The following is a 17,683-nucleotide window of genomic DNA, read 5'->3' on the forward strand; positions in this document are numbered from 1 at the left end:
CCGGGAACTCTCTCTCTCTCATCTTGTCCGATTTATTAATTTCAATTTCAATTAAATTGTATATATTGTGTTATTTTGTATTCCGATATTATAGTAAAATAAGTTTTCCTCCATAGATTGTTGCCGCTGCTTTTTTCCTCCCTTCCTTCCTTCCCATTTTTGTGGGACTGGGGTGGGGGGGGAGGGCAGAGGCCTGTTGCCCCTGTCACGGACATAGATTGATCTGGTCAACTCCGTGACAGGGATACTTTTTTTAAGATTGGTCTTATACAGATATAATAAAGAGGCTGTCAACGGTTTATGGGCTGGTCCGGCCCAGTTCCGTGACCAGCAGGGCGGAGGGATCTGCGGATCCGCGCCTCTGGGAAAGGGGAAGCAGGGGACCCCAAAATACTTGAAAACAACAGCACTAATCTGAGGTGGAACAAATGATTTTACTAAATATAGTATTAGTAAAATACAATGAGAGAGAGAGAGAGAATCTGTTTGAATTGTATAGACCTCACCACAATGCTGGGGTGAGAAGTGCAGTCCAGTTGAGTGACTGAAGTACAGACGGCAAAGTGCAGATGGCGAAGCGCAGGCAGCGAAGCGCAGATAGCGAAGCGCAGACAGCGAAGCGCAGGCGAAGAAGAAGGATCAGGTGACCTTGCATGGAGTTATATCCCCTTGCTGACCGCAAAGCCTCCTGGGGAAATGCAGTTCTTCTCCGTCGGACGAACATTCGGCAGATATCAAACCCCACCCCCAGTGCATTACATGATGTTATGGTGTGGAATACTGATGACCAAAAATCATAAAACCATGACATTCCACCCCTTATTCTACATCACTACATCATGCTTAACACATGGGATTACAGACTGCACTCCCCCAACATCAAATTCCCTTGTGGTACACACTGAACATCCCCGTTTTTCTGCATCACCCACCAGGTGGACCCAGGTCCCTGGGCAAAGACAGTTCCGCGAAGAGGTTTGCCCTTCCCAGAAGCAGGAAAAACCCAAACTGCTTTTCCTAACATGTTCTTTACATGTACTACAGGGACCTTATCTCCCTCTACAATATGTAGGGAGCTGGATTGGGTAGGACCATCTCGACTGATTGATCCTCTGGTGTTAACCAGCCAGGTGGCTTCTGCCAAATGCTTCTCCCAGTGTTTAAATGTTCCGCCACCCATTGCTTTCAACATGGTTTTTAACAACCCGTTGTAGCGTTCGATCTTACCAGAGGCTGGTGCATGATAGGGGATATGATAAATCCACTCGATGCCATGTTCTCTGGCCCAAGTATCCACAAGTGAATTTTTTAAAATGAGTCCCATTATCTGACTCAATTCTTTCCGGGGTGCCATGTCGCCACAGGATTTGCCTCTCCAGACCTAATATGGTGTTTCGGGCGGTAGCATGGGGTACTGCATATGTTTCGAGCCACCCGGTTGTTGCCTCCACCATGGTGAGCACATAATGCTTACCATTGCGAGATCGTGGCAAAGTGATATAATCAACCTGCCATGCCTCCCCATATTTGTACTTTTGCCATCGCCCTTCCTCCCAGAGAGGTTTCATCCTCTTAGCTTGTTTAATTGTGGCGCATGTATCACAGTCATGAATGATTTGTACAATGGCATCCATAGTTAAGTCCACCCCTCGGTCTCTGGCCCATTTGTATGTTGCGTCTCTCCCTTGATGACCTGAGGTCTCATGGGCCCACCGAGCTAAAAATAACTCACCCTTGTTCTGCCAGTCCAGGTCTATTTGAGCCACCTCAATTCTGGCAGCTTGGTCTACCTGATGGTTATTTCGCTGATCTTCTGTAGCTCTACTCTTGGGCACATGAGCATCTACATGACGCACCTTTATAACCATATTTTTTGTTCGGGTAGCAATATCTTTCCATAGGTCAGCAGCCCAAATAGGCTTGCCCTTTCTTTGCCAATTATTTTGCTCCCACTGCTGTAACCACCCCCATAAAGCATTTGCTACCATCCATGAATCAGTGTAGAGATAGAGCATTGGCCACCTCTCCCGTTCAGCGACATCTAAGGCCAGTTGGACAGCCTTTACCTCTGCAAATTGGCTTGATTCTCCTTTCCCTTCGGTGGCCTCTGCAACTTGTCGTGTGGGGCTCCACACAGCAGATTTCCATCTGCGATGCTTTCCCACAATATGACACGATCCATCTGTGAACAGGGCATATTTCTTTTCATTCTCTGGTAATTCATTGTATGGTGGGGCTTCTTTAGCACGAGATACATCTTCTGCTGGTGGTGTTCCAAACTTTTTACCTTCAGGCCAGTCCATGATGACTTCTAGGATTCCTGGACGGCTGAGGTTCCCCATCCGTGCTCGTTGTGTAATCAGTGCAACCCACTTACTCCAAGTGGCATCAGTAGCATGATGGGTGGAAGGAACCTTTCCCTTGAACATCCAGTTCAGCACTGGCAGTCGAGGTGCCAGAAGGAGCTGTGTTTCAGTACCGACTACTTCGGAAGCAGCCCGAACCCCTTCATACGCAGCTAAGATCTCCTTTTCAGTTGGAGTGTAGCCCTCCTCCGACCCCCTGTAGGCTCGACTCCAGAATCCCAAGGGTCGGCCTCGGGTCTCTCCTAAGGCTCTTTGCCACAAACTCCAAGTGGGGCCTTTCTCTCCAGCAGCAGTGTAGAGGATGTTCTTCACATCCTGTTCCATCCGTACTGGCCCCAGGGCCACAGCACGGGCTATCTCTTGTTTAATCTGCTCAAAAGCCTGCTGCTGCTCAGGACCCCACACAAAATCATTCTTCTTCCGTGTCACCTGATAAAGTGGGCTTACAATGAGGCTGTAGTTTGGAACATGCATTCTCCAAAAACCCACTACACCCAGAAACGATTGTGTCTCTTTCTTATTAGTGGGGGGAGACATGGCAGTGATTTTGTTGATCACATCTGTCGGGATGTGACGACGGCCATCTTGCCACTTTATGCCTAGGAACTGAATCTCCTGGGCAGGTCCTTTCACTTTGCTTCGCTTAATAGCAAAACCAGCACGGAGAAGGATCTGGATTATTTGCTCTCCTTTCTCAAAAACTTCCTTTGCTGTGTTGCCCCACACAATGATGTCATCAATGTACTGTAAGTGCTCAGGAGCACCTCCCTGTTCCAGTGCAGCTTGGATCAACCCATGGCAAATGGTTGGACTATGTTTCCACCCCTGGGGCAAACGGTTCCAGGTATACTGAATGCCCCTCCATGTGAAAGCAAACTGTGGCCTACATTCTTTGGCCAAAGGAATGGAGAAAAAGGCGTTAGCAATGTCAATGGTGGCATACCACTTAGCTGCTTTTGACTCCAGTTCGTATTGGAGTTCTAACATATCTGGCACAGCAGCACTCAATGAGGGTGTAACTTCATTCAGGCCACGGTAGTCCACCGTCAGCCTCCATTCTCCACTGGCTTTACGCACTGGCCATATGGGGCTGTTAAAAGGCGAGTGAGTTTTGCTGATCACTCCCTGATTCTCTAATTGATGAATTAACTTCTGAATGGGGAGCAAGGAATCCCTGTTGGTGCGATACTGCCGTCTGTGCACCGTTTTTGTAGCTATCGGTACCTGTTGCTCTTCCACTTGTAGCAACCCCACAACAGATGGATCTTCTGATAGGCCAGGCAAAACAGATAACTGCTTAACACCTGTGTCTACAGCAGCTATTCCAAAGGCCCATTGATACCCTTTGGGATCCTTAAAATATCCCCTTCTGAGGTAATCAATACCAAGTATACATGGAGCCTCTGGGCCAGTCACAATAGGGTGCTTTTGCCAGTCTCTACCAGTGAGGCTGATTTCGGCCTCCAACATAGTCAGTTCTTGGGAACCTCCTGTCACCCCATGAATATAAATTGATTCTGTCCCTTGGTGACTCGAGGGCATTAGAGTGCACTGTGCACCAGTATCCACCAGGGCCCTATATTTTAGTGATTCTGATGTGCCAGGCCATCTAATCCACACAGTCCAATAAACTCTATTATCCCTTTCCCCCCCCTGGCTGGGGGCAGGGCCCCTCTATTTGTTACCTCCGTTGTCTGCAGCAACTGGAGCAATCACCTTTCTGGAGAAGTTCACCTTGGTGGTTGATTTGTCTTGTAATTCTTTTACCCGTGCTTGAAGTGCTGGAGTAGGTTGCTTATGCCACTTCTTCATATCTTCTCCATGGTTGCGTAGGTAATGCCACAAGGCAAAACGTGACGTGGTCTTACTGTTGTCACTTGTTCGAGCAGGAGGACGTCTTCTTTTGATAGCTGAGACGTTGGATGACACTGACTGGGAGGAAATCAAGTTGATTAGCCCCTCAAGTAGGCTGTTTTGGGAATTCTGTTCCTCATTGGATGTATCTGTTACCACCATGTATTCATCGGCATCAGGCACGATTGATAGTTTACCTATTATATCTTCTTGTTTGTTCTCCATTCTGTCCAGCTTTTCAGCTACTTTTTCAATGGCTGAAACACAAGCTCGTAGAGGGCTTAAATGTAACTCAAAGTCTTGAAGTTTATTAAGCAACTCATTTATAAGGGGTCTTCTTTCCCCTCTGCCATACATAGCTGCAAATGTACTGGCGTACCTTTCTGGTGCAGTCTTTGTGAATGTACGCCACATGTTTGGTGTACACCTGGCTCTCTCGGGATCATGCTCTTGGTCTGGCTCATCAGGAATGAAATCGGGGCTATGTAGTGTTTCCACCACAGCACATTCTCTCAAATAACGGATGCCTTCTTCCATATCAGCCCATTTCTTCTTCTCAGGCATCAGATCGTCTTTGAAGGGGTATCTTTCTTTTACAGCTAACAACATCCGCTTCCAGAGGGTGAAGGCCTGGTTCTGGCATGTACTAATACCTCTGTCAATGGCTGAGTCCCTAGCAATGCCACCCAGTTGGCGAGCTTCTCTACTATCTAGCCACACACTGTTGGCCCCATTGTCCCAGCATCGAAGTAACCAAGTAGCAATAGGCTCATTTGGGTGGCGTGAGAAGTCTTTTCTCAGACTTCGAATTTCATTCATTTTCAGAGATCGATCAACAAAGGTAACAATATCTTGCTCACCTCTTGCTCTTCCAGGACTTCTTGCCCTTGTAGGTGTTGGTGACCGTGGTCTTACTGAGGGCCCCTCCCCTGGACTCAGAGGTGCTTCTCTTGGCCCTCGGAGCCACTCCTCTGGACCTCTTTCCTCCTCTTTTTTCTCTTCTAACTGAGTCGAGATTCGCTTTGTTTTCCGTCCTCTTACAGGGGCAACTGACATCGATTGTGGTGCCTCCTGTGGTTGATCAGGTTGGTCAGTTCCAATGCTCTCATCCTCCAGTTCAGCTTGGAGCTTGTTTCGTTCGATTATGACAGTATCTAGCTCAGATTGGAGGGTGTGTTGTTGAGATTGAAGATTGTCGAGCTTGGATTGCAGGGAGTCTCTCTCAATTCGGAGGGCATCTCTCTCAGATCGGAGGTTTTTCCTCTGGAGCAGGAGACTCTCTCGCTCATTTTGAACTTTTTCCCTGAGACTCTCCCTTTCAATTTCAGAAGCTCTCTCTCTCTCCAGGATAGTATTGAATAAGGCCCGATAAGCATTAGCCAGGCCCCAAATCATATGTGCCTCCTCAGAACTGCCCAAGCCGCAACATTCCTGCCTTAAATAGCTGTTTAGACTCTCGGGGTCTTTCAGGTGTTCTGGAGTAAAGTTCCATGAGACTGAAGATTTCCATCTGTCTAAAGTCTTTCCCAGACCTCTCCACACTCCCTGCCACTCAGTATTCTCTGGTTTTGGGGAGGACATGCTCAAAATATAATAAATACTAATACTGAGCGAAATGATGAGCAATACATTCAGGGAGATTAGTAATGCGACTAGGTGTTCATTCAAAAACTGCATTACAGGCTGAAAGGTGAGACTGGAAACCTTAAAAAATCCCAGTCCTGTAAAATTGACAGCTGTCTCCGGAATTGTAAGCCACATTGTACGAACGTGCCAGGTCCATATTTCCACCCATGTTTTCAATTGATTGTATATGCCGATTGCTCCATAGAGCAAGGTGGCCAGCTTAATTAATGCCCAGTATGTTTTGAGCATTAGGAAAGAAGAGGCAGCAGCGTGCAGCCCTTTAAGAGTCAGTTTCACTACAGAAAGCATTTTTTTTTCTTTTTTTTTTTTTTCTTTTTTTTACAGAGGCAAGATAGTAAAGCTCAGAGTTTACAAATATCCTACGATACTGGCAGTCCGCCTGGAGTTCTCAAGGTCACGTTTTCAGAGAGTAGTGGTAAAACAGATAAGCTTTCCCAACGGAACTCTCCGAGAGCAGAGAGTCTAAACAGCTAGAAAGCAACTGTTGCCCGCATTCTCCACCAAAAATGTCAACGGTTTATGGGCTGGTCCGGCCCAGTTCCGTGACCAGCAGGGCGGAGGGATCTGCGGATCCGCGCCTCTGGGAAAGGGGAAGCAGGGGACCCCAAAATACTTGAAAACAACAGCACTAATCTGAGGTGGAACAAATGATTTTACTAAATATAGTATTAGTAAAATACAATGAGAGAGAGAGAGAGAATCTGTTTGAATTGTATAGACCTCACCACAATGCTGGGGTGAGAAGTGCAGTCCAGTTGAGTGACTGAAGTACAGACGGCAAAGTGCAGATGGCGAAGCGCAGGCAGCGAAGCGCAGATAGCGAAGCGCAGACAGCGAAGCGCAGGCGAAGAAGAAGGATCAGGTGACCTTGCATGGAGTTATATCCCCTTGCTGACCGCAAAGCCTCCTGGGGAAATGCAGTTCTTCTCCGTCGGACGAACATTCGGCAGATATCAAACCCCACCCCCAGTGCATTACATGATGTTATGGTGTGGAATACTGATGACCAAAAATCATAAAACCATGACAGAGGCTTATCTCAGCCTCCAACACAGTCAATTCTTGAGAGCCCCCGGTCACTCCAGAAATATGGATTGATTCTGTCCCTTCATGACTCGAGGGCATCAGAGTGCACTGTGCACCAGTGTCCACCAGTGCCTTATATTTCAGTGGTTCTGATGTGCCAGGCCATCAAATCCACACAGTCCAATATACTCTATTATCTCTTTCCCCCCCCTGACTGAGGGCAGGGCCCCTCTATTCATTACCTGTGGTAACTGGAGCAACTGCACTGGTGGTTGATCTGCCTTGTAATTCTTTCACCCGAGCTCGTAGTACAGGAGTAGGTTGGCCGTGCCACTTCCTCATGTCTTCTCCATGGTCACGTAGGTAATACCATAAGGTAATTCGCGATGTATTACCCCTTACTTGAGTCGGAGAGCGTCTGCCTCTAACAGCTGAGATTTTTGATGGTGCACATGAGAAGGAAGGTTCATCGTCTTTAGTTAGGTGGGCTCGCAAAAATTTCATCGTCTCCTTCACCTCCTTCATCTCCTTCATTAGACTCATTTGATTATCCTGATCTTCATCCAGCGTCTCTGATACTGCTACAGGTTTGTCACGGTTAATCAGTTGAGACATTTGCTGCCGTGTTTCATTCAGTTGGTCCGTCACTTTTGAGATAGCAGCTACAGCAGCCTGAATGGGGGATAGCAACTGTTGATAGTTTTGGAGCGTAAGAATTAATTCATAAATTAAGGGTGTTCTCTGTTGTTCGTTGTATCTGTCACACGCTGACATTAGTGTAGAGGCATATTTCTTTTCATTCTCTGGTAGTTCATTGTATGGTGGGGCCTCTTTAGCACGTGATATTTCTTCTCCCGGTGGTGTTCCAAACTTTTTACCTTCAGGCCAGTCCATGATGACCTCTAGGATTCCTGGACGGCTGAGGTTCCCCATCCGTGCTCGTTGTGTAATCAGTGCAATCCACTTACTCCAAGTGGCATCAGTAGCATGATGGGTGGAGGGAACCTTTCCTTTAAACATCCAGTTCAGCACTGGCAGTCGAGGTGCCAGAAGGAGCTGTGTGTCAGTACCGACTACTTCAGAAGCAGCCCGAACCCCCTCATACGCGGCTAAGATCTCCTTCTCAGTTGGAGTGTAGCCCTCTTCCGACCCCCTGTAGGCTCGACTCCAGAATCCCAGGGGTCAGCCTCAGGTCTCTCCTAAGGCTCTTTGCCACAAACTCCAAGTGGGACCGTTCTCTCCAGCAGCAGTATAGAGGATGTTCTTTATACCCTGTCCCGTCCGTACTGGCCCTGGGGCCACAGCACTATCTCCTATCTCCTGGGGCTATCTCCTGTTTAATCTGTTCAAAAGCCTGCTGCTGCTGTCACGGAGTTGACTAGATCAATCTATGTCCGTGACAGTTGTATATAAAATATATAATACAGTTAATGTGTATAAGGATCAAAAGTTTTTTTGTTTTTTTTTTTTTAACATTTTTTTAAACTCAAATGTAAAAAAAAAAACAAAACAGAGCAACAAAAAAATAAGAGCACTGGGATACTTGACCCTGCTTTAGAGAAACTAATGCATTAATGTCTGGCTCAGTGGAAGTTACTGCAATTCTTAGAAAGTTCTTAAGGTGTTCGTCAGATTTTTAATTAAATATTCCACTTCCTGATCTTCATCCTTGACAACTGTTAACAAATGTACGTACTACCAAAAAGTGATAACATGAATGAGACGTGCTTGTGAATTGAGGGATTGTCATGGTTCTTTTTGGAGAATGCATGTTCCAAACTACATTGTAAGCCCCCTTTATTAAGTGACATGAATGAGAAATGAGTTTACATGGGGCCCTAAGCAGCAGCAGGCTTTTGAACAGATTAAACAGGAGATAGCCCTGGGGCCAGTACGGATGGGACAGGGTATAAAGAACATCCTCTATACTGCTGCTGGAGAGAACGGTCCCACTTGGAGTTTGTGGCAAAGAGCCTCAGGAGAGACCCGAGGCTGACCCCTGGGATTCTGGAGTCGAGCCTACAGGGGGTCGGAAGAGGGCTACACTCCAACTGAGAAGGAGATCTTAGCCGCGTATGAGGGGGTTCGGGCTGCTTCTGAAGTAGTCGGTACTGACACACAGCTCCTTCTGGCACCTCGACTGCCAGTGCTGAACTGGATGTTTAAAGGAAAGGTTCCCTCCACCCATCATGCTACTGATGCTACTTGGAGCAAGTGGATTGCACTGATTACACAACGAGCACGGATGGGGAACCTCAGCCGTCCAGGAATCCTAGAGGTCATCATGGACTGGCCTGAAGGTAAAAATTTTGGAACACCATCGGGAGAAGAAGTATCGCGTGCTAAAGAGGCCCCACCATACAATGAACTACCAGAGAATGAAAAGAAATATGCCCTGTTCACAGATGGATCGTGTCGTATTGTGGGAAAGCATCGCACATGGAAAGCTGCTGTGTGGAGCCCCACACGACAAGTTGCAGAGGCCACTGAAGGGAAAGGAGAATCAAGCCAATTTGCAGAGGTAAAGGCCGTCCAACTGGCCTTAGATGTTGCTGAACGGGAGAGGTGGCCAGTGCTCTATCTCTACACTGATTCATGGATGGTAGCAAATGCCTTATGGGGGTGGTTACAGCAGTGGGAGCAAAATAACTGGCAAAGAAGGGGTAAACCTATTTGGGCTGCTGAACTGTGGAAAGACATTGCTGCCCGAACAAAGACTATAGTTGTAAAGGTGCGCCATGTAGATGCTCATGTGCCCAAGAGTTGGGCTACTGAAGAACAGCAAAACAACCATCAGGTAGACCGAGCTGCCAAAATTGAGGTGGCTCAAATAGACCTGGACTGGCAGAACAAGGGTGAATTATTTCTAGCTTGATGGGCCCACGAGACCTCAGGTCACCAAGGGAGAGATGCAACATACAAATGGGCTAGAGACTGACGGGTGGACTTAACTATGGATGCCATTGCACAGGTTATTCGTAACTGTGAAACATGTGCCATCATCACACAAGCCAAGAGGATGAAACCTCTCTGGGAAGAAGGGCGATGGCAAAAGTACAAATATGGGGAGGCATGGCAGGTTGATTATATCACCTTGCCACGATCTCGCAATGGTAAGCATTATGTGCTTACTATGGTGGAGGCAACCACTGGATGGCTTGAAACATATGCAGTACCCCATGCTACCGCCCGAAACACCATACTGGGTCTCAAGAAACAAGTCCTGTGGCGACATGGCACCCCAGAAAGAATTGAGTCAGATAATGGGACTCATTTCAAAAATTCTCTTGTAAATACTTGGGCCAAAGATCATGGCATCGAGTGGATTTACCATATTCCCTATCATGCACCAGCCTCTGGTAAAATTGAACGATACAATGGATTGTTAAAAACGATGCTAAAAGCACTGGGTGGCGGAACATTTAAGCATTGGGAGAAGTATTTGGCAGAAGCCACCTGGTTAGTCAATACCAGAAGATCTATCAATCGTGATGGTCCTAACCAATCCAGTTCCCTACATACCATAGAGGGAGATAAAGTCCCCATTGTGCATGTAAAGAACATGTTAGGAAAGGCAGTTTGGGTTCTTCCAGCTTCTGGAAAGGGCAAACCTCTCCGTGGTACAGTTTTTGCCCAGGGACCAGGATCCACTTGGTGGATAATGCAGAAGAATGGGGATGTTCAGTGTGTACCACAAGGAAACTGATGCTGGGGGAGTGCAGTTAGTAATTCTATGTATATATACATATAGCCATGTGTGAGTAATGCATTTTAATCATTTTTTGTTTATTTGTATATATGTATATATATTTTAAGCATGATGTAACAATGTAGAATAAGGGGTGGAATGTCATGGTTCTATGTTTTTTTGTTTTTGGGTTTCAGTATTCCACATCAAAACATCATGTAGTGTACAGGGCATTAAAGTGTCACTGCCCCAATTCGAGGTACCTATCCCTGTACATTACAGCAGTCACGGGATCTGGCCCTTCCGGGTGGGGGGGGGCGCTCTCTTGCTGCCTTGCAGTGGGTGCTGGAGGTGCTTTCCTAGCCGTTCCAAGCTTTTCAGGTTTGACTCGGCCCTGGGAACTCTCCTCTCTCATCTTGTCTGATCTATTCATCTCAATTTCAATTAAATTGTATATATTGTGTTATCTTGTGTTATCTATTCCGATATTATAGTAAAATAAGTTTTCCTCCATAGATTGCTGCTGCTGTTCTTCTCCTCCCTTCTTTCCTTCCCATTTTTTGTGGGACTGGGGTGGGGGGGGAGGGCAGAGGCCTGTTGCCCCTGTCACGGACATAGATTGATCTGGTCAACTCCGTGACAGGGATACTTTTTTTAAGATTGGTCTTATACAGATATAATAAAGAGACATGACTACATTTTTCTTTGAGTTTAATGTCTGACTGCAACTCAATACATTCCATTTTAAAATTCACAGGTAACATATTTATGCTCACTGAATATGGACCTGCAAATATACCAAAAAATTAATGATTTTTTTTTAAACCCTGAAACCTATTCTCAAATTTCTTCATCAAAATATATTTTGCTGTTCACAGGAATATGTTTAGTCAATGCATAAATATGCATGAAATTATTTGCCATAACTTGAGCTTGCTGTAATTTAAGTTTCATTTTAAACACTGTTAATATTTGAAGCATAGCATAGAGAAGTTGATTTTCACTTTGATGACATGTTTATCTAATTTAAGTGAGCAGCCAAATCCATCAAAAACACTAAATCTGTGAGCCATTTTTCATCTTCGTGTTCTGACACAAATTTTCTCATTGATTCCATAAGGGACATGATGTCATTTCTGCCACAGTGTTATCTCTAGTTCTGTGCCTGTGACAGGCCCAAGAGAAAAAAAACAAAGGAGTGGACAAAAAAAAAATGTGTTAGCCATTTACGGTGGTCATGGTGCAGAACTCAGCACTTGGTCTTGTATTTCAGCCCATCGACTTCAGCCCAGCTGTCCAGGTCCCTCCGCAGGACATTCCTACCCCCAGGCAGATCAACACTTCCTCTCAACCTGCTGTCATCTGCAAACCTACTGAGCGTGCATTCTGTGCCCTCAGCCAGGTCATCAATAAAGACACAAAATACCAACCCCCAGCTAACGCTCAGGACTGGTCACCAGCTGAATTTAACTCCATTCACCACCACTCTGTGACATCAGCCATCCAGAAAACAGCGTACCTGGCCAGACCATGAGCTGCCAGCTTCTCCAGAAGAATACTGAGGGAGACCATACCAAATGCTTCGCTGAAGCCTAGGCAGACTACATCAACAGCCTTTCTCTCATCCACCAGGTGGGTCGCTCAATCACAGAAAGAGATCGGATTGGTCAAGCAGGACCTGCCTTTCAGGAACCCATGATGGCTAAGCATGATCCCCGGGCTGTCCCACACGTGCTGTGCAGTCTCTGCGTCATCTGCTCCATAACCTTTCCTGGCACAGAGGTCAGCCTGATAAGCCTGTACTTTCCCGGATCCTCCTTACGACCCTTCTTGTACACGGGAGTCACGCTGGCATGCCTCCAGTCCTCTGGAGCATCTCCTGTAGACCAGGAATACTGTTAGATGCTGGAAAGTGGCTTGGCTGTCACCTCTGCCAGCTCCCTCAGCACCCTCGCATGAATCCCATCCACCCTCATGGACTTGCAACAGTCCAGGTGGGACAGCTGGTCTCTAGTTGTTTCCACCTGAATTGTGGACACTTTATCCTGCTCCCCATCTGAGACTTCCAGGTCAGAAGGCACAGCACCACGAGGATAATTGGTCTGACTTTAAAAACATATGTAAAGAAGACACTGAGAACCTCAGTCTTTCCCTTTTCTTCAATGCTCACAAATCCCTGCTGCATCCACTAAACGACGGAGATTCTCCTTAGCCCCCTCTTACTGTCAATGTATTTGTGAAAAAATTTTTTTGTTCTCCTTTACCCCAACAGCCAAGTTGAGTTCAAGCTGGGCTTTTGCCTTCCTGCTTCTCTAGCTGCACATCCTAACAACTTCTTTGTACTCTCCTAGAGTTGTCCTTCTTTTTCTTCTGCAGGGGGTAGATTCTCTTTTTCTCCTGGAGCTTCAGGAAAAGCTCCCTGTTCATCCATGCTTGCCTTCTTCCCCACTGGTTCCTCTTGTGGCAATGGCAGCCTGCTCCTGCACCTTCAAGATTTCCTTCTTGAAAAGCAGCCAACCTACACAGACCCCTTTACCCTTCGGGACTGAATCCCAAGGGACCTCCTTACCAGTGCCCTGAACAGTTCTAAGTCTGCCCTCCGGAAGTCCAAGCAGTCTTGCTGGTCCCTCTCCTGACTTCACCAAGAATCGAGGACTCTACAATTGGCCATTCTGTCCAAGACAGCTCCCAACCTCCCAACCTCCCACCAGTCCTTCTCCATGAACAGGTCTAGCTGCACTGGTAGGCTCTCTTACCAACTGCAAAGGAAGTCATACACCCTAGAAACTTCCTAGACTGCTTCTTCTTTACTGTACTGTATTTCCAGCATATATCGGGGATGATGAAGTCTCTCATAAGAACAAGGGCTGGCAATGGCACAACTGCCAGCTGTTGCAGAATGTTTGCAGAATGCCACATCAGTCTCTTCATCCCGGTTAGGTGGTCCATGACATTCTCTCATCAGGATGTCTGCCTCGTAGATACTCCCACTAATCCTTATCCATCGAGCCCTGAGCTCAACAATATCAAAGGCTCTCTAATGTAGAAAGCCAAGCCACCACCCTTCCTTCCTTGCCTTTCCCTTCTGAATAGCTTATGGCTATCTGTTGCAGTACTCCAGTCATAGGAGCAATCCCACCATGTTTCCGTAATGCGAACTAAGTTAATAGTTTGCCTGCTGCACAGTGGCTTCCAGCTCCTCCTGTTTGTTCCCCATGCTGCCTGCATTGGTGTAGGAGCACGTCAGCTGAGCCCCTTGCCTCACCTCCAATCCCATCATAATTCTAAGCCTTTCTTCAGTGGGCCTAGTTTTATCCCCTTCCCCCTTCATATCTAGTTTAAAGACCTTTCGATAAGTTCTGCCAGCTCCTGGGTTAGGATATGTTTCCCCATTTGAAACATGGTGAGATCCATCAACAGACATCAGGCCAGGCACTGAGTAAACTGTCCCATGGTCAAAAAAAACCCAAAAAAACAAAAAACAAGTCTTGCAGTTGCACCAGCTTCTCAGCCTTGTATTTATGAGATAGTTTTTCCTGCTCCTCTCAGTCTTCACTGCTACTGAAGAAACAGGAAAATAAAATCTGTGTGCCCACTCTGTTCAGTAACCACCCCAGACCCACAAAGTCCTTTTTGAAAGTCCTCAGACTTCTCTCAGCGACTTCATTGCTGCTGGCCTGAACTATCAACAAAGGATCAGAGGGGCGAATCAGACTAGGAAGTTCCCTAGCAATATCCCTTATGCGGGCCCCAGGGAGGCAGCACACCTCTCTGCAGATCGGATCAGGGTAACAAACAGTGCCCTCCACTCCTCTCAGCAGGCAGCTGTCGAGGACAATCGCCCTGCTGTCCTTGGTGGAGGCAGTCTTGAGGTACGGAGCCGACCGCCTCGTGCTAGACAACCTCACCGTTGCACCTTCCACCAAACATTCTCACTCACCTCTCGCTCAGTTCTAGAGCCTCAAACCTATTACAAAGGCACCTGGGGAACCAAGGTAGGTTGGGGTGGGAGTTGCCTGCGTTGCCGAGCTGGAACCTGTTTCTACTCCTACTTTTCTCTTAAATAGCCTCCCTCTGCTTGAGGATGGCAGGGCACGGGATCCACCGCTGTTTTGGAAGTGTCTTTCCCACAGTTTAACAGAATTACTCCACCAATCTATCTGCTGCTCACACCCTGATGCTCCTTAACCTCTCCACCTCCTCCTTGAGCCCTGCCACCACACTGAGCAGATCGTTCACCTGCCCACACCTCACGCAGCTGGAATCCCTGCCTCCTCTCACTGGCAGCCACAGGCTCAGGCACTCTGCGGCCAGAGACTTCAACCACCACACGTTTAGGCAGACGCTCCATCTGAGTCACCACATTCATTCTTGCCAGAGCTTTCTGCTTAGTGGAGACCATGGCTAGATTTGCTCTCTGGGAGGCAGCTGATAGGTAAGCCTTTCAACTGTAGTACACATATATACTCCATGAGCAAATACATTCATAGACAAATACATTTTCTTCTGAATTTTTTTCCAGAGGTGATTTTTCTCTGCTTGTAGCATGACAAAAATATGTGTCACCTGCTTTCTTCAGATCACAAAGGCGGCATTATTAGGAAAAAAAAAAAAAAAAAGTCCTGGCATGTTTGCAGCTTAAAAGAATACCGGCTTTATTAACAAAAACGGTAATGCTTTTTTCTGCTTGCTGCTGAAATCCTTAACGTGTTACATTATGTCTTTTATAAGATATTTTCGTACTGCTAGAAACCTTTTTGTCTACTTATGAAAAGTTAAGTACTTCAAATTATTTAACTGTCTTATTCTTTATATAGTTGCTTTACACACAGACGTTTTATCGGTTATGAACTATGCATTTAAAAGCATTTCACCATCTTACTTTAAAACAGTCTTTATAGTGGTGGTTTGGTTCTTATTTAAACACCAAGATTCAACTATTTGTTATTAAAATGTTTGTTAAAGGTTGTTGTACAACCCTTGGAATTCTTCTAAGAAAATAATTTTAAGTAATATGATTTTCAAAAACTGAGTGCATATCTTTATCCAAAACAAAGGCAAAGTAATGTGTATAGAAATTTGAACTAAAAAGTGAACAGACATTACAGATCACAGAATCACAGAATCACAGAATCACCCGGGTTGGAAGGGACCTCAAGGATCATGTAGTTCCAACCCCCCTGCCTAGCAGGGCCACCAAACATACACATTTAGACCAGGTTGCCCAGGACCCCGTCCAACCTGGCCTTGAACACGTCCAAGGACGGGGCATCCACAACCTCCCTGGGCAAATTTTATTACGGATAGTTTTGAACTGCTGTTGGTGATACGAGAAAGAATTTAAAAAAAAAAAAAAAAAAAAAAAAAAAAACAGGCAAGATGCTGAACTCTGATATAATTGCGGAAAGCATCTGAAGAAAAACAAAGAACAGTAAAGAAGCCTGAAGAGTGGAAGAGGTGACTAAAGGCTTTGAACAGTGAAGCAGATGAAAGCATTTGGAAAAACACATGAGTGCCATCTGTATTCTTACCAGAATTTTGGCAGGTCATCTAGACCTTACTGATGCATGCAAAGCCAAATTACTTCTAGTCTTGAGGTAAACTCCTTTCCTTTTTGAATAAAGATTTTGGCACATCTTCACTGAAAATAAAGACAGTATTTCTGATATGTATCTCACCAACAGATGCAGCTTACTTGAACACTGCCTGCAAGGAATCCTTGTGCCTATATGAAGTTGTACAGTCTTCTTGGAATGCCCATCATGACTAAATGGCTCCCTGTTCAAGTCGGGGTATGATGTTTTTCATTAAGTCCTTACTGAAGTATCTATTTTACAGCATCCTGGCAGGCTACCAAATACTATCTGTGTGAGAAAGTACTTCTTGATATCTACCTGCATTGTTCTCTTCTCTCATCTTGAAAGCAGTGTTTGGTTTAGTATTCAGCCACTAAGAACTCTTCACACAAATCCCTTCTATGCTTCAGCTCTGCTGCTTGTGAAATTCTACATTCATACCCTTGCCCAACAGGGCCAAGGGAAAATGAAGGGAGACACATGTGAAAATGATATCATTTTAAAGAGGCATTTTGCATCTCTGGTCTGTGGATGTCCATTTTATGCACAACTCAAAACACCCAGATTTGAAAGCTTTAGAATTAGTAAGATGAGATAGGTGCCTCCAGAGGCAGCTTGCTTGACATATCTACTGTTACTTGTCATAAAAATTGCATTTTAGGATTTTTGGTTACAAATGAATGAAGAACGAAAACATAGTTTGGATCTGCTCTCCATGTTCAGAGCTGTTCTGGAAGGAACTTAGCCTTGTTTGTCTTGCAGGAAAAAAGGATTTTGTGAAGGTCAGAGTAGCTTGGCCATTGTGACCTCTGTACGGAGTGACCCCAGTGGTTTTGGGGCTACAGCCTGTTTTTCATATCCTGCTTGCAAAATCAACAGCTTTTATCAGTTTGTACTTACTTTTGTAGACATTAAATTCAGTCACTCTAACCAACAAGCTCTATTGTTTGGTTATTTTCCTTTTTATATATACAATTTATTTCTTCTTTACATCTAGTGATTTACATTTTTCATCTTACTGCTTCTTAAGTTCAACAAGACCATTTTGCAATCCATTTGTATATACAATGGAATGGCAGCTCCACCACTGATGTAGATACGAATTTACATCTTTCATTCTGTAAGTTGAAATAACAAGCAAAAGTGGGCACAAAAGTGATGTTATTTCCTTTCTGGGTCTTTCAGAAAACACCAGGATAAATGTTTTTAGATTGAGTGTGCTGCCTGTGAATAAAGAAAGCATATGTGCAAGTGAATAAGTTACTAACATTTAAGTGTGGAATTAATAGAATTCTTTTTCAGGGCATTTCACAAGTTCTTCTAAGTCTAAGTGAATGTTTGTCAATGGTTTATGGGCTGGTTCAGCCTGGTTCCATGACTAGCGAGGTGGGGGAATTCTGGATTCTAAGAGCAAAACCAGTATTATGATGTAAAGGAGCGAAAAGCTGAACTAAATTATTGGCAGTTCAGACAGAAATTTTTTGAATCTCCGTGAGATTTTAAAAAATCAAAAAATCTATATGTGA

This window comes from Tetrao urogallus, assembly GCF_951394365.1.
Source record: "Tetrao urogallus genome assembly, chromosome: Z".
In the NCBI taxonomy this organism is placed as follows: domain Eukaryota; kingdom Metazoa; phylum Chordata; class Aves; order Galliformes; family Phasianidae; genus Tetrao; species Tetrao urogallus.